Below are 27,396 nucleotides of genomic sequence, written 5' to 3' on the forward strand. Positions count from 1 at the left end.
AGCATTGGCCTCCATCGAGGTTCTAGTGTTGGTTTTCTTCTTCGCTGCCATGTGGTCGTGTCAGAACGAACCGTGGGTGGGCGCCAAAACTGTTGGTGTACGAAACCCTTCGGAGAGAAGAGGAATCACAACAGCTCGATTCGACAAGGGCGAAGCCTCATGAGAAAACTGACAACCAAGATACTGGCACGAAAATCAAAGCATGCGCAATAATTCTCTGTATTGAATGTCCCGTCACTAGTGGTTACATGGGTATTTATAGCCGGCGGCTCAACTACCCACCGGCGTAAGTTCTTCGTAATGCCCTCTAACTACTACATTTAAGGAATATTCCATGGGTACAAACGTAATATCACAACAAGGACTGTGGTGGTGGATTACAACTATACTAACAAGCGGGCCTCTCCAAAGCTTCCTTGTCCTTCGTAATCTGGCTTCGCACAGGCCCTCGGGCCCGGCCTTTGCTGTGCACCTTCGTCTGTGGGCCATCGCTTGCGAGTCTTCGCCGCCGGGGCTTCGCCAGGCTCGCCACACACGGCACCTGACCAAGGATCACCCTTCGAAACTTTGGGTCTTCGCTCTCGGGCTTCGCGAAGGGTGCTTCGCTTCCTGACCTTCGTGCCAATATCTCGTGCGATCGACTTATCCTCGGGCTTCGGGGCGCCGCACCTTCGCCCGCCATCGCACCTTTGCCTGCCTTGCACCTTCTCCCGCCATCCGAAGGTGGCTCCCCCAACAACAACCAAGTGCAAGTCAATGTTGAGAAATATCTACTTCAATGGCATCTCAATAATAAAAGTAAACTGTCACATCCTAGTCACTTTCTATTCTTTGTGAACAAGAGTGTATCACAATTCATGTAGCTGTGAAACACTTGGAAGTGACCTTGTTTCAATTTCTAGCTGTCCATTTGTTTTGTGCCATATGATGCTTTTAACGTCTCTCTCATACAGAACATGCTTTGTTTGAACTACAGAAAAAAAAGGACACGTCATTTGTTTTCAACTAGGCAAAATTTATGAAGCAATGCTTGTTTGGAGCTGTTTGTGTACTCGTCGGAACTTCCTACACATGGTCGGAACTTCCGTCCATCACCGGAAGTCTCATCTCTTCTCTGATCAAGGGTTCTTGGGAATCAGGATTATTTTTGTCGGAGTTTCCGACCTAGTGTCGGAACTTCCGATGAACAACGGAAGTTTTGAGTCACTTCCGACCGAGGGCTCTCAGGAGACTGTTTCTGGACAGACCGGTCTGGCCCAGAGTAGTTCACCTGAGCATTCAAAGTGGGAAATGAATTCATGAATTACCATTTGAAGAGTTCTCTCACTCAAGGCACGAGTTTGGGTACATAAAAGTGACAGTAAGCGTTTCAAGCACAATTTCAATACTTGTATATTATTTATGTGTTTTGACCAAATTTGTGAATAAGCTTCCTCATATTCTTAATTGAATAAAGTGCCATGTATCGAAGAGATTCAAAATCTTCAGCACTAATTAAGGGGAGGTCATTCTCAAATTTGTGTGATCTTTTGGACTAACATTTTCTTCTAGTGAATTTGTAGTCTCATAAAAGAGAGATAGAAAACTCTCAAGGAGTATGCTATCTTGTACTCAAAACTGAAAGTGATAACATTTCTATATTTGTTATTTGGTTCGTTACTAACTCTTGCATAGCTACTCTCCATAATATAGTTTAAATTCCTTAAGTTGGACTTAAGTGACCAAATTAGTGCATGTGAGCTTGTCTTCCATATACTTATACATATGCACTAATAATTGAGGAATTTAGCCTATATTGTGAGATTTCATCTTTGATGATCCAATTTACCTCCACACTCAAAGGATCACTAAAATGAAACTAGAAGCTCGTGCAATTAACCATGCTTTCTCTCTTGTGTTGCAATTCAAATTGAAAAATCCTTGGGAGTAAAGAAAATTGGATTTAATGATAAATATTGCACAACGCTTATCTAAATGGCAAAGGTATGTTCTATAGACTCAAGTTTTTACCTTTGTGCATCTAGGCCACTTTATCTTGCTAGTATGTGCATTTCCATGTCTTGTGTGACATGGGATAGTTATGTTTCAAAATTCCACTAGCACGATAGGAAGTGAGAGTGTATAGGATAGAATTTGGTTTTTAGTCTTTGTGACCTAGTTGAGCCATTTGTGACTATAGTTTTTCTTGGTTGATTGCTGGCTAGTCACAAATGGTGAAATTAACTCAAGTCCACAAAATCCAAATCTATCTCTCTTATTCTCTTGGAAGTATCAAGAAAAACTTGAAACCTTGGATTAATCATCATTATATCTTTAGTTTCAAAGCTTAGTGCCCCTCACTAAAATCTTTCGAGAAAAATCATTCATTGGAGCTCAACTCCTAGCTGCCAAGGGGCGACCGGTCTGACCGGTTTGGCCTGGCAATTACCATTTACCCCTTCACGGGCCACACAGTAAAACTCTCTCTTTCTCACTTCCCACCGACATCCTCTCACCATTCCCTCTCTCAACCCGCGCTAAAGGCGCCCCATTTGTAATTTTAAGGATTCAACAAAGGAGAAGGCGATTCCTTTGGGGATTTGGCGCGCATCACCAGGCTGACCGCTTTGCCAAGCAGGTTCATCGATTTCATCTTCAAAATCTCGATCTAAAGGTACTCTATGGCTTGTTTCTCATCGATCTACTTATCTAGGACATATATTCAAAATCCCTCCGGTAGAACCTCTCCTGCATATCCAATGAAGCAACTCCTAGGAGATCATTCAATTTCGTTGGATATTTTTCAGGGATCCTCGATCTAGGTCTAGACTGGGTCGACCGGTCGGACCGGTCGATCAGACCGGTCGGACCGGTCTGCCCAGTGTAGCCCAAGCTCATGATTTCAGGCTTTAACTTCAACATATACTATCCTAGGATCATTCTCATTTCATATACAATCTTCATGAACAAATCGTGCTACCCAGATTGAGGTTTCAGGATTTTTTAGGTCCAATCTGTGTAGACCGGTCTGATTAGTCTCACGTACTGGTCTGACCGGTATGGCACAGAGAGGCTCTAAATTCCTTGCAATTTTGTCTCTGTCTCCCATTTATCAATCTAAGGGTGTTCCTGTGGACTTATGTCTTTTTACCTATCTTCTATACTCAGGAACAACAGCAGGATGCCTAAGCACTTTGAGAGAAGAACTAAGCGTCGTATGGATCCTGTAGGGGCTAATCAAGATGAAAGTGGCTCTAGTCGCCCAGGTGTAGTCAGTGGCAGAGAATTAAGGAGCAGGGGGCAGAAGACAGCAGCAGCTAATATAGTGGAAGAAAGCGATAGTACTTCTAGTAGTGATGATGATGACATTGAAGATGAGCCCTACCGGATTGAGCAAAGGCATGGGAAGGCCCCAACTGAAGAAGGCAGCACTGAGGAAGAAGAAGAAACTGCTGGAGGTGATGAGGAAAATGAGGAAAGTGATGGGAGTGAGTAGAATATTACATTCCCTATCATATACAAGCCTGTCAGATTAGGCTCTGGAAAATGCATTGATTATTATAGAAGTGGAATGACAAGAGAAGTAAAAAGATGGAGAAAAAATGATCCTTATCCTGAGCCCAAGTCCTCAGCTGATCCCAGATTTCATAGTCAGTTCTAGCATGATTTTTATGAGTATGTCATACTTCGGGATAGGAGGATCATAGTTGAGGCACAGTGGGTTGATTGGAGTGGCATGGAAAAGACAGATGATCGCCTATTCTAGAAAATCATGAGTGCTTGTGAAAACAAACATATCAAGGAGCTCATGGGGTTTCAGAAAGATTGGAACAAGGAGGTGATTGCTCAGTTTTATGCCACAGTACATTTTGGACATCTGAGGGATGATAGAGCCATGTTCTGGATGACTGAGGGAAAATATTATAGAGTGACATTTACTCAGTTCATTCGTGTGCTTGGGCTTGATAGGCATGATGCAAATAGGCCCAAGATTCATAATCAACCAGTGCTTCCAAATGAGGAAGTGAAGTTCATGTATCCTAGGGGTGAGACTGGCAATGCAGGGAAAGTGACCGGGCTTTACACATATTACTCCATCCTAATCCGGATGCTTAGGAAGACCATTTCTCAGAGAGGTGGCAATCCACAAGACATCTCCCTCCATGCAAAGAATTTGCTTGCTTGTATGCGACCATGTCAGACCCGGCGCAGCGGGACTGCTTATAGGCATAGAATGTTCTAGAGTAAGGGATAGCTCATGGATGTACCTTACCTTTCTTGTAACTACCCGAATAGGCATAGAACTAGCTGCAGTACAAAGGAAATTACCCGATCGTGTTGTAGTAGGACTCCAACTGTACTCAGCTAGAACTTTCCATGTAACCCTATCCCCCCGGATATATAAGAGCGGGCAGAGACCCCCTCAAAACATCATCAACACCTAAAGCAATACAAACAACCACACATGACGTAGTGTATTACGCAACTCGCGGCCCGAACCTGTCTAAATCTTTGTGTTCCTAGTTCCATCGAGTTCCAGGGCAGTCGATCCCTACCTACAAACCTTACTGCTAAGAGTATCCCTAGCAGGCTTGGCGGTAAACACAGACAGCTGGCGCGCTAGGTAGGGGACTCGGCGAGTTCATCAGCGAATCGATGGCCGGATCAAGCGACGCCAACAACGTGCCCGAGGGCACAACTCTTGTTTTTGGCTCCTGGGCTTGCATGGCTGACGAATCGGGGGGCTCTCCAGCCACCTTGTCACGCCCAACTTGCCTAAGCTGAAAACTATTAACCAATCTGTCGAAATCTGCAAGACTGCAGAATTCGACGGAAAGCAAGCTCCACTCAAGCTCAGTTCAGATACTGCAGAAAATGTGTCAACTCCAACTTGAGTTCTCGGGTTAGTCGAGTTCGATACAAAATCTGATTCCGAAAAACTTCACTCTTCCGAAACCCTCAGAAAATACTTGACTTATCTCAAGTCAATCAAACGCCCAAAGATCGACAACTCCGAACTACTCGATGGAGTAGATTGAGTTTCACGATCAATAGAGGGATGCATTAAACTTGTAGAACCCGCTCTTGGCTCATCCAAAACACAGCAGAACCGAGAAGAATTGAACCCACCACAGGAAGGGTCGGGCGATATACTCTCAGGGGTCGATCGAGTAGATTCTACGCTCGTCGACTGCATTAAGATGGCTGAAGGCACTCTGCAAAACAAGAAGCAGAAATCGGGAGGAGGAATCTGCAGGAGATCTGGAAGGACAAACCCCCGGCTTGTTCAGATGGGACCGTCTTTCTCGAGGAAACCTCAGAACCCTTCACCAAAACCTGCTCACAGTCGGATTCCTGAACCAGCTGATTTCTTTTTCGACCAGGATTTCGACCAAATCATTAACAGCCTCGACGGCTTTGAACCATTTGATGACCTCAAAGATTGGTCTGACAGCGTCGATTTGTTCATGGACGCTATGGCCCATCCACCCCAGAACGCTGACACTCTCTGGGAACTGGCCAAGCTCAAAAAGGGAAAATCCAAAGCTTCAGAACAAACCAGCAAGTCGATTTTCGACAAACCCTGGATTAAGGAGCCTGAAGGATTGACTCCCACGCAATCATGGCTACATTGGATGAACGAGAACGTCCTTCGCGTAGCCGCTTCTCGCCTACCCAAAGCACACATATTCAAAAATCGGTGGCTTAACCGATTCCGACTCCGAGTACTCTTCTGACCCGGAGGATGAATTGGACGACCTAATCCAGTATAGCAAGGAAGTCGAATCCAACTCGATGAAGAATTCCAAGTCCAATCAGGACTCCCTCCCAAACTTGGTCATATATGCAATGCCGCAAGGACGGACAGTGCGCTTGAAGGAGACACAAGATTCTAAGGCTTCCAGCTCTCAGCCAATGGATCTTCCCTTTCAGCAGAGCACTCCGCTAGATCCGTCTTAAAGCAAACAAGATCAAGAAATCCAAGATCTTTGCCGCGAAATCCTCATGGTTCGCATCTCTGAAGTTCATGAACTAGAGGATGACTCCATGGAGCATCTCAATCTCAACGACTACAATTCTGATGACTTTGACGAGTATCTTTCCGACAACATGGAAACTACTCCCCCCATGGTCACAGAAGCCCAAGCTGCTACCAAGCAAGACTTGCCTGCACCTCCTCCAGCAGTAATAGTTACTATCCAACTGGAAGAGCAGCACACAACAGAAGATCTCTATGAGCGTCGTCACCTCCTTAACCAAAAAAGGGAGTTTAGGTGCCAGCGCCTCACCAATCGCCAGCAAGAACAGCAAGGCAACAACTACGACTACTCCAACAGCGACCTTCATAGTGTGATCAACATTGGTCACGATGCATGCAATGCTATCATCTCAAGGAGAAAGGAGCGCGAGGAAATAGAGGCATACATCCCTTCTTCCAACTACTGCATTCCAGCACATGCTTCCGCATCCTTCAAGAAGCACAAGCCAGCAAGTACTCATCCCCAGGGTAAACTGCGCACTCAACATCATGGAGAAACTTCTCTCGGCGGAGATAGGATCAACAAAATGCTCCTACGCAAGTGCTTCGTGCACCCAAAGAGCTCTCATACGATCTTCAAGTGCAACTCACTCCGCAAGGCCCTTGGGGCACCACTAGTAAAGGAGACTTTACCCAAAATCTAGTCGACTGTTGTATCGATTAGTTTACCCCGAATACTTTTTCAGTTATGTAAACCATTGCTCACGAGCAAGGGGTAGGTCTTAAGAGTCAGAGTCTGTCATTTTACAATCGCTGTAATCTCAACAAATCTTCAATAAAAGTTGATTCCCTCATAAATCGACTACTTTGCTCTCGCTCATTTGACCTATACCCCATCACTAATACCACTCTGAAAGCTGTCCTCAGCACTAGAGCAGCAATCGAGTAGTTTTTATGGTTTACCTCGAGTACTCTTTCGACATTTTCATCTTGGGTAACCCGACAGGGTTCATCCTAATAGACATGTCTTAAGAATTACTCCAGTCCTTAGTTAGGACACCCTACTCGCTGGCCCGAGTAGGTTTTGGATACTCTTTCGATATTTTCATCTTGGGTAACCCGACGGGGTTCATCCTAACAGATCTGTCCTAAGAGTCACTCCAGTCCTTGGGTAGGACAGCCTACTCACTGGCTCGAGTATGTTTTGGATATCCTTTCGATATTTTCATCTTGGATAACCCGACGGGGTTCATCCTAATAGACCTGTCTTAAGGATTAATCCAGCCCTTGGTTAGGACACCCTACTCGCTAGCTCGAGTAGGTTTTGAATACTCTTTCGGCATTTTCGTCTTGGGTAACTCGACGGGGTTCATCCTAACAGACCTGTCCTAAGAGTTACTCCAGTCCTTGGTTAGGACACCCTACTCGCTAGCTCGAGTAGGTCTTGGATATTTTTAAGATGGTTTCATCTTGGGTAACTCGATGGGGTTCATCCTAACAGATCTATCTTAGAAATTACTCCAGTCCTTGGGTGGGACACCTTACTCGCCTTGCTCGAGTAAGTTTGGGATATTTCTAAAATATTTTCATCTTGGGTAACTCGACGGGGTTCATCCTAACAGGTCTATTTTAGAAATCAATCCAGTCCTTATGTAGGACACACTACTCGCTAGATCGAGTAGTTTGGGGATATTTTCACAAAAAGTTTTTTCTACTTGGGTGACCAAACGAGGTCCATCATAACTGGTCAACTTTGAAAATTACCCCAAGGAGCATAAAACAAGTTCTTGGTACCCTAAAAAAGGTTGACACGAGTCTCCCGCTTGCTTGGACCACTAAGGGGGTTACACTACGGATCTTGTTGCTTCTTGTACTTGACGGGTTTTACCTGCTTGCTCGAGACACCAAGTTCATAAAGTGTTCTGTTTTCCCTTGGTACCCTGAGCAGTCATCGAGAGTCTCCTGTTCACCTATGTATCAAAGAAAAACATCCAAGCTCCAAGTACTCGATAAGAGTTCTCCTCGTTGGACAATCAAGTCCATAAGAGCATTGCTCTAACCTACGCATTTCTTTTCCAAAAGAAATCTGGATTAAGATACGGCTTAAAACATCCTCTTAGTGCTTTTCCCACTTGGTAAATCCTGCGGTGAAAGTGATCGGGTGCTCTAGCCTAAGAGGGGGAGGGGGTGAATTAGGCACTAATAAAAACTTAGACCTATGGCTCCAACTAGTTTGCACAAAACTTAAACTAAAACATGCTATCAATATGTGCAACTAGGTTGTTCTAGTGTAAAACCCCTATCCCAAAAGAGTTTAGCAACCTATAGCTTTTCCTATCAAGAAACTATTCTATGAAAGTAAAGGCATACAAATTACTAGAATGAAATGCGGAAGCTTAAAGAGCGGGATAGGAGATAGCAAACTCTTGACTCGGGTGTTTATCCCGTGGTTCGGTTAGCCACAAAGGCACACCTACATCCACGTTGTTGTAGCACTCACTAAGAGTATTGCTACTCGGCCACCAAGTCTCTTCCGTGAACACAATCACGGTCACCTTGGCCCCGGGTTCCACTAAGGAGCTTCTCCACAAAGGATGGGGGTCTCCACGTCCCCCGCACAAAGGTGTCGTCGCCGCTCCACACCAAGTCGGAGGGTCGATGACGTTGCCGGCGAGCTTCATGCTCCAAGGTGCCGGCGCACCAAGCTCTTGTTTTGGTTCGCTAAAGAACCACAGCACAAAGGCTTAAGGCCTTGCAATCTCACTCACTAAGAGCTAATCCTTTACACAACACTCTCAAAATGTGCTAAGGGCTAAGGATATGATCTTGATGCTTTTGTATGGCTTGGAGATGTTCTTGGGTGTGTGTGGGATGTCCAACAACTCCAGCAAACTTCAAATGGCCGGGGTGAGGCATATATATAGGCCACCAAGTCTTGTAGCCGTTGCTCCAACGGTTAGCTGAAAATCTGCGTACCACCGGAAGAACCGATGCCTCTTGGCGGGGTAGCGTCGGTTCATCCGGTCACTCATAACACGAAGTAGCCGTTGGACTCCTGACGGCTGACGCAGAGACCACCGGTTGAACCGATGCTTTGCACCGATGCCTCACCGGTTCAACCGGTGCTGAAGGAATCTCCTCCTGGACGCTGACGTCATTACACCGGTGGTATGCACCGATGCCCCATCGGTTGAACCGGTGCTGAAGACACTTCTCCTGGGCACCTGACATCGTCTCTGGTACAAAGGACGGCCAATGCACCGATGCCCCTTTTTGACCCGTCGGTTCAACCGGTGCCTATAGGTTGACTTGGCTTCGACTCCCTTCTGCACCAAAGTACCATGGCGTCGGTTCTTCCGACTACCATCGGATGCCCCGTAGGGGCGGCCCTTTGGGCCTTGCTATGCCTACCTTCTCTTTCTCTTTGTCATCACTTGAACCTAAAAGCCTGAGAATGATTATCTTAACAATCATATTAGTCCAAGTGTTGTGTTGTCATTCGATCACCAGAATCACTCGAAATGGCATAAATGGTGCCATATTCGTTACATGCGGGATTCAATCCTAACCGGTCAGCACTAGAGTTCTGATTAAGAACCATACAACTCGATCCTACTCGAGAATACTCCACCTCTTGAGGCACTTATTGATACAATTCTTATCAAGTTTGAGTAGGCGCGATGCTGCCAGAACTCATGCCTTTTGAGTATCATTACTCGATTCATCAAAAGGATCACACAATACTTCCATAAAACAAGAACCCGACATTACACAAATATTAAACATTTGTACTAAGTACATGTGGCCCACACGCCAAACAATTTTTTCGAGCAGTTCAAGGAGACCCGGACTTGTTCAAAGTCTCCACTATCTTGTCTGCAACGGTGGAGGTCTCTTGCAGATATTGATTGAATTGATCATCAGTGCAATCAGCCTTCGCACCCTGCCCAAGTGCATCAAGTAGAGTACGTGGCCAGTAGGACCTCAACAACCCGAGTACATGTCCCACGTACTATCGGGTGGTCGTGGAGACATACCTTTCAAAGCTTTCAGGTAGCATACGAAGCCTTCCCGCCAATGTGAGCATTTCATCTTCAGTCTCCTTTGGGGTCTCCACAAGGCCTACTACGTCTTGAGCAGCATCCCTCACATCTCTCAGCTCTACGAGCTCCTGCTGCATCAAGTCCCGGGACTCTGATAGGTCTTTGAGTTGTTTAAGAGCTGTCACCGCCTCCCGATCAGAGTCCTCTTTGATCTTCTTGAGCTTCTCGATTTCATTTGTGTTTTGGTACATAAGAATCTTTAGATCCAGTACCAGGCTTTCCTCAATCTTTAATGATTTTGAGCAAGCTGTGTACTCGATTAAAAGAAAAACTTATAAACACCAGGCAGAACAATCTAGTCGACTGCATCATAAATGCTAAAGACTAACCTTTCTTGGCTTTGGAGAGTTTGTTGATCTTCTCGTGAAGGGAAGCCTTCTTGGACGAGAGCGTTTTCACTCGCTCTCTTAGAGCATTTAGCTCTGAATTGTCCGGGGCCTAGCTACTCCCCTGCTCCAACACCTCCTGCCAAAAAGTAAAAATAAGAGGATCAATATATATTACTCGATCCAAGAAAACAAGTACTCGAAGCACTCGACTACTTACCCCCAAAATCTTGTAAGCAAGTTTCACCTTCTCTTGAGGCTGAACACTTCCCGATGAGACATGGGAAGTAGTCGCCCGCACCTCAGAGATTGCCTTTTCTAGCACATCTTCGACTCTTCCCACAGTATTCCCTGGATTTTGGGAATCTAGAGGAAAAATGCATTATAAAACCAAAACTACAAGCGACGGGAAGTACTTTATCAGTATAAGGCATTATAAGTTTACCTGTAGGAGTTTCCTCAGGCAGCTTTCCACTGCCTCCCTCCTCAAGGAGCTTCTCGTTGCCCCCTTCGTCTGGAAGCTTGTCGCTTTCTCCACCTTCCGGGAGCCTTTCATTGCTCCTTCCGGCATCTGGGAGTGGAGAATTCTGAAGCATGGCATCCGCCATGTCCTCCGCCTCGCGAGCACTCATCTCCGGAGTACTCGGGGGCTTCTCCACTGATGACTTGGGGGCTGAGTCGTCCTCAGTTTCCCCCTTGCCTCCAGGAGTGCATTGTTGCAATGACAAATCAGCTAAAATGTACTCGATACATCTACAAACAAGATCAGAAGAACTTACGGATGTAACACTCTAGTGTTAAACTTGGGATTAACTAGATACTTAGCAAGTAATTTGTTTTGTCACAAATCGAATCAAAACTCAGATTTATTTTCTGGAGTTGGGTGGACCCGGATACTTCGGGTTTTACCCCGGAAACTCCGGATTAACCCGGATATTCCGGATTTTTTTCTGGATAGTCCGGACCTGAAGCTCCATATCACGTGTTTTTAGCCTTCTGACTGTTCTCATATGATAAAACACCGTTCACTTCAGCCCTCTCTCTCCCTCACGAGCCCTCCTTCCTCCCTAAGCCCTAGACCCCAAGATCTTCTAGTTCAAGTTGATTCCAAGGCTAAGGGAACTTCTATCAGCATGGAGAATTATACTTTCCATTCATTCCTCCTTGGGGTGGCTTCATTTTCAACTTGTGCAAGGTACTCAAGCTAGGGCTAACGTTATCGATCATTCTAAAGTGTTTTAAGTGATTTTCTTTGGGTCAATCATCTCCCTGTGAACCATTCTATTAGGGCCTGAAAGGGTTACAAATTTTGTGGGTTGGTTTTGCCAAAATCAAGATTTTAGTTTTTGGGGTGAAAATGGTGTGGAACCCGGAATCTCCGGGTATAGTCCCGGAAACTCCGGATTTGGGAGTCCGGATACTCCGGATATGAATCCGGATAATCCGGGTTTTATCAGGATGGTTGGGTGTAGAATTGGGTAAATTTGTAGTGTTTCTACTTGGGCATTTCTAAGTTGTTGTTGCATATCATATTTGCATACATTCTCATGTCGTATGCATACGTGTAGACGCCGCCACCGAAGGAGTCGTATGTGAAGTGATCGTGGAGCCGCAAGAGCATCCGGAGCAAGTCCAATAGGAGGTTCAAAAGGACCCGGCTGAAGGCCCAGTTGAGCCTAGTCCTGAGCAGCAGCAGCCCGAAGGCAAGCCCCAGTGCACATCCTATTATTTTAAATTTATGACACCTAGATATGTTTCTATTACTTGTGCATTAGGTTTAGGAATTGTTTGAAACCCTAGTTGTATGATCCCTATGTCCCCTGGAGTTATACTAGTATGTATAGGACGATAGAAATGCTATGCTTAATAAGATTTCGGTAGAAGTCGAGTGATTTCTGGTCACTTGCGAGATATAGGATATCTTGTTATTTTGAGTATATGGAATATTGGAATAGGTTGGAGAAGGAAAAGAAATTGGAGACCGGGCGGGGAAAGGCTAGCTCCGTCTGTGTCGGTTAAGGACCGTCCGTTGTCTGGCCCTGCTGATCATGTTTGAATCGTACTAACCGCATGCCGGGAGTAGGAGGTAGTCGAAACTGCTAAGCCGAGTACTGCCTTGCTTCGAAAGTACAGAACTTCTACCCAACCCTTAGGGCGAGTCGAGTGGCGGCGGAAAATTGGGAAGCATAAGTTTACTTTTGGTGGTCTCTTGTAGGGCTCGACTGACTATATGCAGGTGGGACAGTTCTGTAGTTCGAGGCGGGGAGGGGAATGGTTGGCATGTATAGTCCGACGGGGCAAATGCGTGCCGTGTTGGTTAGGTTCACCTTGAAAGGTTAAATCGGATCGATTCGCCGTCAGTCGCTCTCGGATATGAGCACCTTGATCGCAGCACCGCATCGTATTAATGATATATGGAATTTAAGTGATAATTGGAAATGATTATCATGAATTATTACTCTATGTTTGTTACGATTGCTTAGCAGGTGCAAATATTAGTTGATGATTTTGGCATATAGAATTTGGAGCTAAAAATGGGAAAAATAATGACTCATTTTAGAAGCTTTTTCTGCAAAATCTACCACCAGCCAGAAAGCCTTGCATGTCTAGATATGTGTGCTAAGTTATACCCACTAGTCGGGTAAGTCTTGCTGAGTATTAGTATACTCAGGGTTTTGTTGGAAAAAAATGATTTCAGGACCCGCACACGTAGACTTCTGTCCGTGTTGCGCCAAGTTCGTTCGACTGGACGCGGATGGGTGGAACGTCGAGGACCCAGGCGCGTAGCTTGGGAGTGTATGGAATTGCACACTCATGGGCTGAGTGTGTAATTCATTTCCGTTCTTATATTTGTAGTGGGCAGATTCCATGTTTATCAAACTTTGTATAAAAGGCAGATCCACTGGTATTGTATTATGTATTTCGAACTCGGTTTGTAAACTAAATGTTTCATAAGCATATGACAGTTGTATTTTTAAGTATTGTGTCGTGCTTGTGCCATCTGCGCTCACCTTCGCGTGAGACTACCGGTGTTATTTCGATCGGGCCATGGGTTGAGAAAGGATCGCCATATTAAGCCATAAAGCGAATGTGCCTGATGTGTTCCAATGACGGCCATTACGCTTAATTAGAGTTTTAATTTGGCGGTTCTATCACAGCTGGTATCAGAGCCGAAACACACTGGGGGTGGTACGAGCATGACTAATTTTGAGGTTTTTACGACTTAAAAACGAATTTCAACTTAAGATAAAAGGTTAATTAGTAGTGTGGGCGGGATTATTTATAATAGCCTTATATATGGTTAATGTTAGGGTTGTGGCTAGATTGTTGGTTTTGGAGATGAGAGGATTATTGTAGGATGATCATGCATTGTGCATCATGCCATTCATTGATTTAAAAAGATTCTTGCATTTTGAGGTGGGAACGGTGTGAAACATCACGAGTGTAACCGGATACTCCGGACATGGGTCCGGATAGTCCGGGCGGGGTGTCCGGATATTCCGGATGAGAGTCTGGACAGTCCGGATTTGGTTGCAAAAAATTTCCGGCTTTTTGATTTAATTTATGCTTCCTGCATTCTTCCATGGTTGATTGTTTTGTAATCAGAATCATGGGACTATTCTAATCATGGTTAAATGCGGAATGGCTGGACCACCGAACCCTCCTGATTTGGCCTAGGCCATTGCGGCCATGCTCACCGGACGTGATGAGCAGATGGCACTCCTCCGGGAGATTGTGGAGCAAGGTAGGGCACAGCGGCACGAACATCACCACCAGCCCCCTGCTCCTGGATATCCGTTGTTTCTGGCTACTCAGCCACCGCTCTTCCCCAAGGCGGATGAACCATTGGAGGCGGATAGCTGGCTTCGGACTATTGAGTCCAAGTTTACCTTGCACCCATACAAATGATGTGGATAAAGCAGGATTGGCAGCCCAGCAGTTGAGGGGCCCCGCGCGCACATGGTGGGAGAATCATGTGGCCATGTTCCCGGCGGACACTCTGTTCACCTTGGCCCAGTTTAAAGAAGCATTTAGGGCACATCACATCCCAGTAGGGGTGATCAGAAGAAAACTCACGGAGTTCTTGGCCCTGAAGCAGGGCAATAACAGTGTACTATAGTACTCCCAGGCCTTCAACACTTTGTCACAGTATGCGGGGTATCATGTAGACACTGATGAGAAGAAGCAGGCATGTTTCCGACAGGGGCTTAGCAGCAAGCTCCAGGATCGCCTGGCCATGATCAAATTTGACACGTTCAGTGAGCTAGTCATGGGGCTATCATTCAGGAAGATGCCCACTTGGCTCACAAGGCAAAGAAGAAGAGGAAGGCACCGGCAGCGGGATCTTCGAGCAGCGCTCCTCAGAGTTTCCGTCTAGTACAGTCGGGCCCACAGAGAGCTCCTTTTTAGCACCAGCCACAGTAGCGGTGGGGGTATCGGCCACCCCAGTATGCACAGCCTCAGGGGACGTTCAGACCTCCTGTTCCTCAGCAGAGCAAGCAGAAGGTCTGGGTGCAACAGCCGAGGGTACGCCCCAATTTGTTTCCGTGTTACAACTGTGGGCAGCCTGGACACTTTGCACGTAACTGCCCGATGCCACCCAAGCAGAGCCAGCAATCAAGTTAGCAGAGCCAGAAGCAGAAAGTGGCTCATTTCAAGCCAGGACAGGTGCACTATACCACCTTCGAGGCCATCCCTGAGGGAGCACCAGTGATGTCGGGTACGTTCTCCATTAACGAGCACCCCGTTACTGTGCTATTTGATTCTGGTGCCTCTCACACATTTATTAGCAAGGAATGTGTAAGTAGATTGGGATTGGAAGTGGAAAGCATATCCAGGCCATATAATATTCACTCACCCGGGATGCACTTAATTACTAATCAACTTGTTAGACAAGAACCCTTGCAGTTACAGGGGAGGATTTTTGTAACACCCTAATTTAAATTTCAGCATTTATTAATAAATTTAATTGGTTTTATTTAATTTTCTAAGGATTTAATTTGCATAGCTTGCATTTAATCTAATTTTGTTGTATAAGTAATTAAAAAAATTATTTTAGGGTCAACATGTTTGTGCATTCATGCTGGTGCATAGTTTTAATTATTTGAGTGTGGTTTGAATTCAAATTTGTATTTGAATTCAAACTTTGTTTGAATTAGAAATAGAAAAGAGAGAGTGAATAGAAATAGAAAAGAAGAAACCCAGAAAACCCAGCCCAAACTCGACCCAGCCCAGTTTCCTTTTTTTTCTTCCTGCGGCCCAGCTCACTCCTCTCTCTTGGGCCCGTTTCCACCCATGCGGCCCAACTCTTTTTCCCCTCACCCCGGGCCCAAACCGTTTCCTCTCTTTCCCACGCGGGCCCAGCCAGCGCTCCCCTGTTCCAGCCCAACCCGCGCCCCCGCTCTCCCCCGCACGACGGCCCGCTTGCGCGTCACCGTTCGCTCCAGCGCATGCGCGCGACGCCCCCGCTGACCACCTGACCCCACTTGTCGGACCCATTGTCCCCGCCGAGATCCCGCCAGGCAACGGCCTCCGCAATCCCCGCCGGATATCCCCTGGCCGCCCCGCACGCCGTGATCCCCGGGCTACCCTTTTATCTGGTGCCCCGCGACCCTGCGCTCTTCCCCCATCCACAGCCGCCACCCAAAAACCTAGCACATCCGCCCCGCTTTTGCCCCGCCCAGCGCCTCTCCTCTGCGCCGCCGTGGAACCGTCACCACGCTGCAGATCCACCCCGGCAAGTCCCCACTCTTGCCCCGCATCGACGCCCCGAAGGCCACCAACCCCTTGTTCGCGACTCCGAGGCTCGCTTGCTCGGTAATTCCACGGGACCCGTCTCAAGTGAGCGCTGCTGCCCCATGATTTCCACGCTGCTGGTGTGTTCCCGCCCCCTTGACCTGCTTGGTACCTCTGCAGGACCGCCGCGCCGCCTTCCACCGGAGCTCGACGCCCAGGGAAGCGTCCACGCAGCCGCTCCTCGCACTTCGCCGCCCTGCAGAACCAGAGCCGCCGCGCCACCGCGAACTCCGCGCTCCACCGCTTCTCTGACCCTCTGGACCACCGCCGAAGCTTCGCACGTGGGTGAGAAATCTCGGCGCGCTCCTGTTTCCCTTTATCCTCCCTCTGTTGACGCATAATCGCTCGCCGCAGTAGAGTTCGCCGCCTCACTGCCGTACCGGGCCTCCGCCGTGCTGTGGCCCTGCGTCAATCCCCTAGATCTGTTTAGGGTGTCGCTCCCTTGCTCCCCGACCAATTTCCGCTCGAATTCAAGTCCGGAATCACCATTTCGGTGAAGTCCGGCGACCTCACCGCCGTGCGCCGCCGCGCGCCAGAACGCCCGCCGCCGCCCACGTCCCCAACACACCCGCGCGCCGTCCGATCCAAGATCTACACCCAAGATTAGAAGCCAGAAACCCCTTCATCCAGAACCCTCCGATCGCGATCCTACGGCCGAAGATCACCCATACCGGTTCGGCCTGTACCTTTTGCTAAAGAGCCCCTGCTCTTTTTGGGTTTCAACCCGCAGTCCTATTTAGTGTAAAATATTTACACTGAGGCCTAGATTTTAGCGCGTAAGCCCCTGCATTTTCCAGTATTAGTACCCGCAGTCCAGGCATGAAGTTTTTGCGAGTTAGACCTTGAAGCTTTAGTTTAATTACGTTTTAGCCCTCGGTTTTTGCAGAAAATCCCCTGGAACTTCAGTTTTCTTGCAAATAAGCCCCCTGAACCTTGTTTTAGGCCTAGTTTATGCGTTTTAGCTCCGTTTTTAGCGTTCTTTATGTCCACGCGATTGTTGTAACACGTAGAATAGTGTTAGACTAGTTTAGTGTGCTGTTTTTATGTATTGATGTACTGTTTCTTAGTTTTTGCTAGTGTTTTCTTGTATGCTTATTATTGTGCTTTGTTTTGGCCATGTGTTCGTGAGTAGACGTTGATCCATCTGAGGAGCCCCAGTACCAGTACCCAGAGCAGCCGTCTTTCGAGCACTTTGAGCAGCAGCAGGAGCAGTATGAGGAAGGCAAGTATAATATGAACAACCTATTACTTTTAAATACAATTTCATACTGCATTTAATACTGTATGCCTATAAGGATTTCCTAGCCACCTTATATCCTTTATATATACCTTTGGGTTGCATTTTGGTTAGTTGTGCTAGGTTGCTGCGCTATAACACACTCTGGTCCTTTTTAATTAAATTGATTAACGGTTTACTTGAATTTAATTCTGAGAGTGGCACTCTATGTGGCTTGAGTGGCTCACTTCTCGTTAAAACTGGTTTTGTTAGAAACATGGTTTAGGGGGCCAGCACGGTGCTTAGTGCTTGGTTGGCCACTCTCCATAAGGACCGGTTCACAGAGCGACAACCTGGGACAACAGCGCTACCACAAGGCTAGAATGGGATAGACTTGGCTTACTAATTAGGTCTTTTTGGTTTGGAGTAACTTACCAGCGGGGCAGGGGCGGTAAGCTTCTATGGCCCTCGTGCTGAGTGGCCTCATCTGTGCTTCGTGTCTTGACGCCCACTAGACCTGCTCCATAGTCGCCGATCCACCCTCGTGGTTACTCCCTACCAACGAGATTCTTTGTAAAGGCCTTGTAGTGAGTCGCTAGTCATCTCACCTAAGGAAGTGTGATGAACCTCTAGCGTAGCTCATGACTTGTGGGTAAAGATGTGCAACCTCTGCAGAGTATAAAACTGGTATACTAGCCGTGCTCACGGTTATGAGCGGCCCAGATCCTCCTTTTGATTAGTGGGGTTGTCTCCTTCCGACGAGGGAGGTGCCTCTCGGGGTTACCTTGGTTTGGTTTGGTTTGGTTCTCAGTAGTATCGTGAGTATATTTGACTAAGTACTATGTAACTGGGTTAATGGTAATTCATCAACTCGTAGTAAATAGCTTTAATAAAATTTTGCCAATACTTAAAAGCTAATGCAGTTGAGTCAGCCAACCATAGAGCCTCATAGTTTGTGTTATACTTGTTGAGTACAAGTTGTGTACTCACTCTTGCCTCTTCTCTACTTTTTCCTCTTGGCTACGCTACTGCTGCTCAGTTCCTGCCGACACGAGGGAGTTCGTCCAGCGCTACCAGGACTACGAGGACTTCTAGGTGTTCGTCTCCCAGTCGACGTCCCTGTGGCGCCCTGCTCAGCTTCGGAGAGCTTTTATCGTACTTGTACTTCGCTTCCGCTGTATCAGACATTTTTATCATTAATGTAATAAATAACATTCGTATTTCGATTTATTATGTCTTATTCGTGATATGTGTTGTGATATGCTGTTCATTCTGTTGTATATACGTGTGACTTGATCCTGGCACGTATATGATTGCTCGGTTTATGTTCTTTTATAGACCGGGTGTTACAGAGTGGTATCAGAGCCGTATCGACTGTAGGACGAAGCCTAGATAGAACTGATCGTGTTTTAGAACTTCTTCTCTCCATTCCTTGCCTGCTGAAATTATTTTACTATTATACCCCTTGACTTCTTTGACTTTTTACCCGTCTTGCCTTGATTTCTCTCTCTGAAGAATAGTTTTCATAGATTTTGTCCTGAATCAGTCATCTGACCACCATGAGTATAGCTAGGTGACCTTTTTATAATAATACGATAGCACATTCTGCGACGCGTTGTGTTAGTCGAGTCTTTTTGCTAAACTCGGCTAAGTTGTGGAAATTGTCTGTTTGTTATTATGCTACATGCTTGATTCGGATTTTTGAATGATTGTATAGCTTAGTAGTTTAAATTTGTTTAAAGAAAATCACTCTGATGTTAAAGTTAACTAATTAATAAAATGAGTTAGGTCGTTGGGGGTAAAACAGTCCACTCTATCCTGTCTACTTTATCATGTCTGAGTCTTTTTCCGCAAAGAGTTATCATATCCATCTGAATTTATTCCTGTAATATCTTTGCTCATACATCTTTTGTTCAAAGCAGATGGTGAACACCAGGAGCACCGGTTCCGGTTCTGGCCAGCAGCAGGGTCAGAACAACCAGGGTGCCGGGATCCCGATGCCGCCACCTTTGACTCCGGAGCAGTACTTCCAGCTCCAGATGCAGATGATGGCTACCCTGAACAACACGGTTCAGGCTCTTCAGCATGCTCACGCCCAGCCTCCGCCTCCTCCACCGCTGCAGCCTCGCGACAGGCGTGCTGAGTTTCTGAGGGGTCACCCGCTGACGTTTTCTCACACGTCCGACCCTCTTCAGGCTGACGACTGGCTCCGTGCAGTGCAGCGTCAGCTGGACATCGCCCAGTGCGATGATCGTGAGCGCGTCTTGTACGCAGCAGGACAGCTGCGAGGGGCAGCTTTGGACTGGTGGGAGTCCCACCCAGTTCAGGACCGCGAGGCTCTCACTTGGCTCCAGTTCAGGGAGCGTTTCCGCAGCCACAATGTCCCCGCGGGCGTTATGAAGATGAAGCAGAAGGAGTTCCTTGCACTGAAGCAGGTAATCTTAGATATAAACATTCAGCGGTTCATTTTGAGCTAGTACCCCTTGTTCTATCTTTCCGAGTCATGAATTAATCTTTCGATATCTATCTGTCTTTGTCACTTCAGGGGACTATGTCAGTCACGGAGTATCGTGATCGCTTTCTGCAGCTTGCTCGCTACGCCCCTGCCGATGTTGCGGATGACCGCAAGAAGCAGGAGCACTTCATGGAGGGTCTTGAGGACTACCTCCAGTACGCGCTGCTCAACCTCCGCTTCGACGACTTCAACCATCTGGTTGACAGCGCGCTCAACACTGAGCGCAAGCACCTGGAGATGGAGGACAAGAAGAGGAAGGTTGTCCCCGTTGCTACCGGCAGCAACACTCGTCCTCGCCTCCAGCCGCCCCAGCAGTACCAGCAGCAGTACCGGCCTCCTCAGCAGTACCAGCAGAGACCGCAGTAGTACCCGCCTCGACAGCAGCAGGCAGGTCAGGGCCCGAGGTTACCGGCACCTCCGGCTCGTACTGCTCTACCAGCTCCGCCAGCACCTCAGGCTCCACATCCGTCAGCTCCTACCGGACAGCAGGCTTCGACACTTGCACGTGTCTGCTATCACTGCGGCCAGCCGGGGCACTACGCCAACACTTGCCCCCGGAAGGCGCAGGCGGGACAGCAGGGGCGCCCAGCTCAGCCCAGGGCGCCTGCACAGGGTCGGGTGAACCATGTGACGGCCGAGTCAGCGGCCGAGGCTCCTAACGTGGTTATTGGTACGTTCATGGTCAACTCTCACCCCGCTACAGTGCTTTTCGATACCGGTGCTACTCATTCTTTCATTTCCATGTCATTTGCCGAGCAGCATGGTATACTGGTTTCTTGTATGAGGACAGCTATGGTAGTTACCTCACCTGGGGGTCAGATTCGTACATGTTCTATATGCTCCAGAGTTAGTATTGTCATAAAGGGGGTAGAGTTCCGCACTGGCTTGATAGTTATTGACTCCTCGGGGATAGATGTGATTCTGGGCATGGAGACCCTTACCAGATGGGGAGTCCGTATTGATTGTGCTCAGCGGACAGTTCACTTATCGGCATCTGATGGCCAAGAGGTGGCAGTCAGTGCTTCAGAGCCTTCTGGATTTCTTCATCAGATGGAGGCTAGACCCACGGACGGTATTCGCGTGGTGTCTGAATTCCCGGATGTCTTTCCGGATGATCTGCCAGGTATGCCGCCTGAACGCGCCATTGAGTTTTGCATTGATCTCTTGCCTGGCACAGCTCCTATTGCAAAGCGGCCCTACCGTATGGCACCTATAGAGCATGAAGAAGTCAAGAAAACTATTGATGAGTTGCTAGCCAAGGGCTATATCCGTCGTAGCTTCTCTCCTTGGGCTTTCCCATTATTGCTGGTAGATAAGAAGGATGGCTCGAAGAGGATGTGTGTGGATTATCGGGAGCTGAATGCAGTCACTATCAAGAACAAGCATCCACTGCCCCGTATTGAGGATCTCTTTGATTTGCTTCGAGGTGCTCGTATATTCTCGAAGATTGATCTTCGTTCGGGTTATTTTCAGCTGAGGATTCGTCCTGGGGATATTCCGAAGACGGCATTCACCTGCAAGTACGGGCTATATGAGTATACGGTCATGTCCTTCGGCTTGACTAATGCCCCGGCTTTCTTCATGCATCTGATGAACATGGTCTTCATGGATTATCTGGATGTCTTTGTGGTGATTTTCATTGATGATATTCTGATCTTCTCCAAGACAGAAGAAGAGCATGAGGAGCATCTGAGACTCGTATTGCAGAGATTGAGAGAGCATCAGTTGTATGCCAAGTTCAGCAAGTGCGAGTTCTGGATTGACGAGGTTCCATTCCTCGGTCATGTTATCTCTCAGGGAGGCATTGCTGTTGATCCGAGCAAGGTGAAGGATGTGCTCGAGTGGGAGACACCGCAGACAGTAAAGGAAGTCAGGTCTTTCTTGGGCTTAGCTGGATATTATCGGAGGTTCATTGAGAATTTCTCCAAGATCGCGAAGCCTTTGACTTCTTTGCTGGAGAAGAATGTGGCTTTTGTATGGACTGATGAGCGCCAGATGGCCTTTGATGAGCTGAAGAAGAGGTTGACTACGGCGCCAGTCCTGACTCTGCCAGACCAGACGAAGAGGTTCACGGTGTATTGTGATGCTTCGAAGGATGGTCTTGGGTGTGTTCTGATGCAGGAGGGCAGAGTGATTGCTTATGCTTCACGGCAGTTACGTCGGCATGAGCTGAATTATCCCACTCATGATCTTGAGTTAGCCGCAGTTGTGCATGCTCTGAAGATTTGGAGGCATTACTTGTATGGGCAGCAGTGTGATATCTACACTAATCATAAGAGCCTCAAGTACATTTTCACGCAGAATGAGCTGAACATGCGGCAGAGAAGATGGCTAGAGTTGGTCAAGGATTATGACCTGGAGATTCACTATCATCCGGGCAAGGCCAATGTTGTAGCAGATGCTCTGAGCAGAAGAAGTTATGTCAACATGGCCGTGGCTTTCCAGATGCCTCCAGAGTTATGTGAGGAGTTCGAGCAGTTGAGTCTGGGCTTCTTGCATCATACTTCCAGTGCAGCGTTTGAGGCAGTGCCGACTCTAGAGTCAGAGATCAGGCAGCATCAGAAAGATGATGAGAAGCTGCAGGAGATTCGTAAGTTGCTCAAGAAGGGCAAGGCTCCTCATTTCAGAGAGGATGATCAGGGTACCTTGTGGTACAAGAACCGGATATGCGTGCCAGATGTGAAGGATCTTCGGAAGTTGATTCTGAGTGAGGCCCATGATACAGCTTACTCTATTCATCCGGGCAGCACGAAGATGTATTATGATTTGAAGGAACGTTTCTGGTGGTATGGGATGAAGCGTTCAGTGGCAGAGTACGTGGCTATTTGTGACACCTGTCAGCGTGTCAAGGCTGAGCATCAGAGGGCAGCAGGTCTATTACAGCCTTTGAAGATTCCAGAGTGGAAATGGGAGGAGATCACTATGGACTTCATTGTTGGATTGCCTCGTACTTAGAAAGGGTACAACTCCATTTGGGTAGTAGTGGATCGATTGACAAAGGTTGCTCACTTCATTCCAGTGAACACTACTTACTCCGGTGCTAGACTTGCAGAGTTGTACATTTCTCGGATTGTCTGCTTGCATGGTGTGCCCAAGAAGATCATATCTGACAGAGGGTCTCAGTTCACTTCTCGATTCTGGGAGCAGCTCCATGACTCATTGGATACGAAGCTGCGTTTCAGTACGGCTTATCACCCTCAGACAGATGGGCAGACAGAGAGAACCAACCAAGTGTTGGAGGATATGCTGAGAGCTTGTGCCATTCAGTACGGTACTAGTTGGGATAAGTGCCTGTCATATGCTGAGTTCTCATATAACAACAGCTATCAGGCCAGTCTGAAGAAGTCCCCCTTCGAGGCACTATATGGCAGAAAGTGCAGGACCCCTCTCTATTGGGATCAGATTGATGAGAAGTAGCTCTTTGGCCCTGAGATCATAGATGATGCAGAGCAGATGGTTCAGGCTATGTGAGAAAATCTGAGGATTGCACAGAGCAGACAGAAGAGCTATGCAGATGGCAAACGGAGAGACCTGACTTTCAGTGTCAGTGATTATGTGTATCTGAAGGTGTCTCCGATGAGAGGAATTCGCAGATTCAATGTCAAAGGGAAGTTAGCACCTCGGTATGTGGGGCCATTCAAGGTGCTAGAGCGGAAAGGCGAAGTTGCTTATCGCCTGGAGTTACCTCTCAGCCTCTCGGGAGTTCATGATGTCTTCCATATATCTCAGCTGAAGAGGTGTTTGCGAGTACCCGAGGAGCAGGCACCACTGGATGGAGTAGATGTGCAGGAAGATCTGACTTATACTGAGCATCCGGTGAAGATTCTGGAGACATCAGAAAGGGTTACACGGAACAAGCGCATCAAGATGTGCAGAGTTCAGTGGAGCCACCATAGTGAAGCTGAGGCTACTTGGGAGCGAGAAGATGAGTTGATGAAGACATATCCAGATCTCTTTGCTAGCCAGCCCAGCTAAATCTCGGGGACGAGATTTCTTTAAGGGGGTAGGGTCTGTAACACCCTAATTTAAATTTCAGCATTTATCAATAAATTAATTGGCTTTATTTAATTTTCTAAGGATTTTCTGTGTTAGTCTGGCATTTAACCCAAAATTTTTGTTCCTCAAGTAATTAAAATTTATCATAGGTTTAAGTTTTGTGTTGCATTCATGCTGGTGCATACTTTTATTTGAGTGTGGTTTGAATTCAAATTTATATTTGAATTCAATCTTTGTTCGAATTAGAAATAGAAGAGGAGAAGAATTAGAAAAGGAACCCAAAATCCAAACCCAACTCAAACTAACCCAGCCCAAAACTCAGCAATCAGGCCTAGCCCGCTCTCCCCTCCCGGTAGGCCCAACCGAAGGCAGCCCAAGCTCCTTTCCTGGGCCCAACTCGCCACCCCGCTCGGCCTGCCAGCGCGGCCCACGCAAGCTCCCGCTTGACCTAGCTCCGCGCGGCCCAACTCCTCCCGCTCAGTGCTCGCACGACCCGCTCCTTCTCCCTCTCCCGCGCCCGCCTCACACCGGCCCAGCACGCCCGCTCCGCAGCCACCCCGCCCGCTCCGTGCGCGCGACCCACCTGAGCCGCCGGCCCCACCTGTCGGCGCCGCACACCCCGCTCTGCCCGCTCGCCGCACCGCGTCACGCTCTCGCTGAGCACTCGGGCCCACCTGTCGGCCCTTCTCCTTCCTCCCGCAACCGCCGCTCGCACAACCGCCCGCCCGCGATCACGGCCGCGTTTCCTACCGGCCTCTCTCTGGGCGCGCCTCCCCAAGATGCCCGGGGCCCCCTTTAATTGGCCCCGCAGCCCTGCGCCTCCATCATTCCTCCCATCCGCCGTCACCAGAGTCGCCCCAAACCCTAGCCGCCGCCTCCCTTTGCTCCGCCGCGTGGAGGCTCTGCTCCGCCGCGCTCACGCCACCCCGCTGCCTCTCCAACCCGGCAGACCCTCGCAGGAGCACCGCCGTGCACCCAGGGAGCTTTCTCGAGCTCGCTCGCCCCGGTCCAAGCCACGCCCTCGCCAGATTTTGACCCGAAGTCCACCGCCGGTGAGTTGCTCCTCACCGAAATTCCTCGCCGCCGGCCCAGCTCTGGTCCCCCTGACCTCCTTCCACCTCTGTAGAACCACGATGCAGCGACCCGAGGGGATACGAAGCCCGAAGCACCACCCCCGCGCCCGGACCGCGAGCTCCGCCCAGCGTCGCCGCCGGTCCGCGACGCCGACGCCGACGCCCTGCACGGCCCGTCTACTCTTATCCAAGCCCGGTGAGCACTGGCAGCCTTCCCCGGTCTCTTTTGCGCTAGAGAGTGTTAGGCCATAGCCCCGAAATCCCGCAGAACACCGCTCGCCGGCGAGAACCTCTGTGCAGCTCCTCCACCGTCCACGTTCGCGTCGCCTCAGGTCCTCCCGCGCCCAAACTCTGTCCCAGGTGGACTACGCATGTCGCGTAGTCCCTAGCCAACCCACATCCGCTCCATTTTGAGCCCGGGAATGCCGAAACACCGAAGTCCGGCGAGGCGCCGCCGCGGGAAAGAGGTTCCCGGCTTTCCCCGCCGGCGCCGGCGCCCGCGAGTCTCCTGACCGTCCGATCTTTTTCCTACGCCCCAGATTAGAATCCATCTCGAGCCGATCTGGACCATTAGATCTAGATCCAAGCGCCCTGAATCAAAGATAACGGTTCGCCCAGTCTTTTGCATATGAGCCCCCGTGCTTTCTGGTAATCAACCCGCAGTCCATCTCAGTTGAAAAATAATTCCAGATCTGCCCTTCCTTTTACGTTTTAGACCCTGAGCTCCTTCAAAATTTAACCCGCCATCCATCCCCGACCTTTTTACTGGTTAGCCCCCAGATCTACCCTTTATTTATGTTTTAGTCCCTGTTTTTTTTTGCGGGAAGCCCCTGGAACCTGTTTTTCTTACAAATAAGCCCCTGAACCTTGTTTTAGGCCTAGTTTATGCGTCTTAGCTCCGTTTTTAGCGTTCTTTATATCCGCGCGATCATTGTAACGCGTAGAATAGTTTTAGACCAGTTTTTCTTGCTATTTTTATGTATTGATGTACTGTTCCTTAGTTTTTATTAGTGTTTGCTTGTATGCTTATTATTGTGCATTGTTTTGGCCATGTGTTCGTGAGTAGACGTTGATCCATCTGAGGAGCCCCAGTACCAGTACCCGGAGCAGCCGTCTTTGGAGCAGTTTGAGTAGCAGCCAGAGCAGTACGAGGAAGGCAAGTGTAACATGAACAACCTATCACTTTTAATTACATTTTCATACTGCATTTTAATATTGTATGCCTATAAGGACTTTCCTAGCCACTTTATATCCTTTATATATATCCTTTGGGTTGCACTTTGGTTAGTTGTGCTAGGTTGCAGCGCTATAACACACTCTGGTCCTTTTTAATTAATTTGAATAATGGTTTACTTGAACTTATTTCTGGGAGTGGCCCTCTGTGCTTCGTGCTTGGGTGGCTCACGTCTCGTTAAAATATGGTTTTGTAGAAACATGGTTTAGGGGGCCAGCACGGTGCTTAGTGCTTGGTTGGCCACTCCCCATAAGGACCGGTTCATAGAGCGACAACCTGGGACAACAGCGCTACCACAAGGCTAGAATGGGATAGACATGGCGTTATAATTAGATCTTTTTGGTTTGGAGTAACTTACCTGCGGGGCAGGGGCGGTAAGCTTCTATGGCCCTCGTGCTGAGTGGCCTCGTCTGTGCTTCGTGTCTTGACGCCCACTAGACCTGCTCCATAGTCGCCGATCCTCCCTCGCGGTTACTCCCTACCAACGAGATTCTTTGTAAAGGCCTCGTAGTTAGTCGCTAGTCATCTCACCTAAGGAAGTGTGATGAACCTCTAGCGTAGCTCATGACTTGTGGGTAAAGATTTGCAACCTCTGCAGAGTGTAAAACTGGTATACTAGCCGTGCTCACGGTTATGAGCGGCCCAGATCCTCCTTTTGATTAGTGGGGTTGTCTCCTTCCGACGAGGGAGGTGCCTCTCGGGGTTACCTTGGTTTGGTTTGGTTTGGTTTGGTTCTCAGTAGTATCGTGAGTATATTTGACTAAGTACTATGTAACTGGGTTAATGGTAATTCATCAACTCGTAGTAAATAGCTTTAATAAAATCTTGCCAACACTTAAAAGCTAATGCAGTTGAGTCAGCCAACCTTAGAGCCTCATAGTTTGTGTTATACTTGTTGAGTACAAGTTGTGTACTGACTCTTGCCTCTTCTCTACCTTTTTCCTCTTGGCTACGCTACTGCTGTTCAGTTCCTGCCGACACGAGGGAGTTTGTCCAGCGCTACCAGGACTACGAGGACTTCTAGGCGTTCGTCTCCCAGTCGACGTCCCTGTGGCGCCCTGCTTCAGCTTCGGAGAGCTTTATTCGTATTTTGTACTTCGCTTCCGCTGTATCAGACATCTTTGTCATTAATGTAATAAATAACATTCGTACTTCGTTTTATTATGTCTTATTCGTGA

Source organism: Panicum virgatum, chromosome 5N (genome assembly GCF_016808335.1).
Source record: "Panicum virgatum strain AP13 chromosome 5N, P.virgatum_v5, whole genome shotgun sequence".
Classification (NCBI taxonomy): domain Eukaryota; kingdom Viridiplantae; phylum Streptophyta; class Magnoliopsida; order Poales; family Poaceae; genus Panicum; species Panicum virgatum.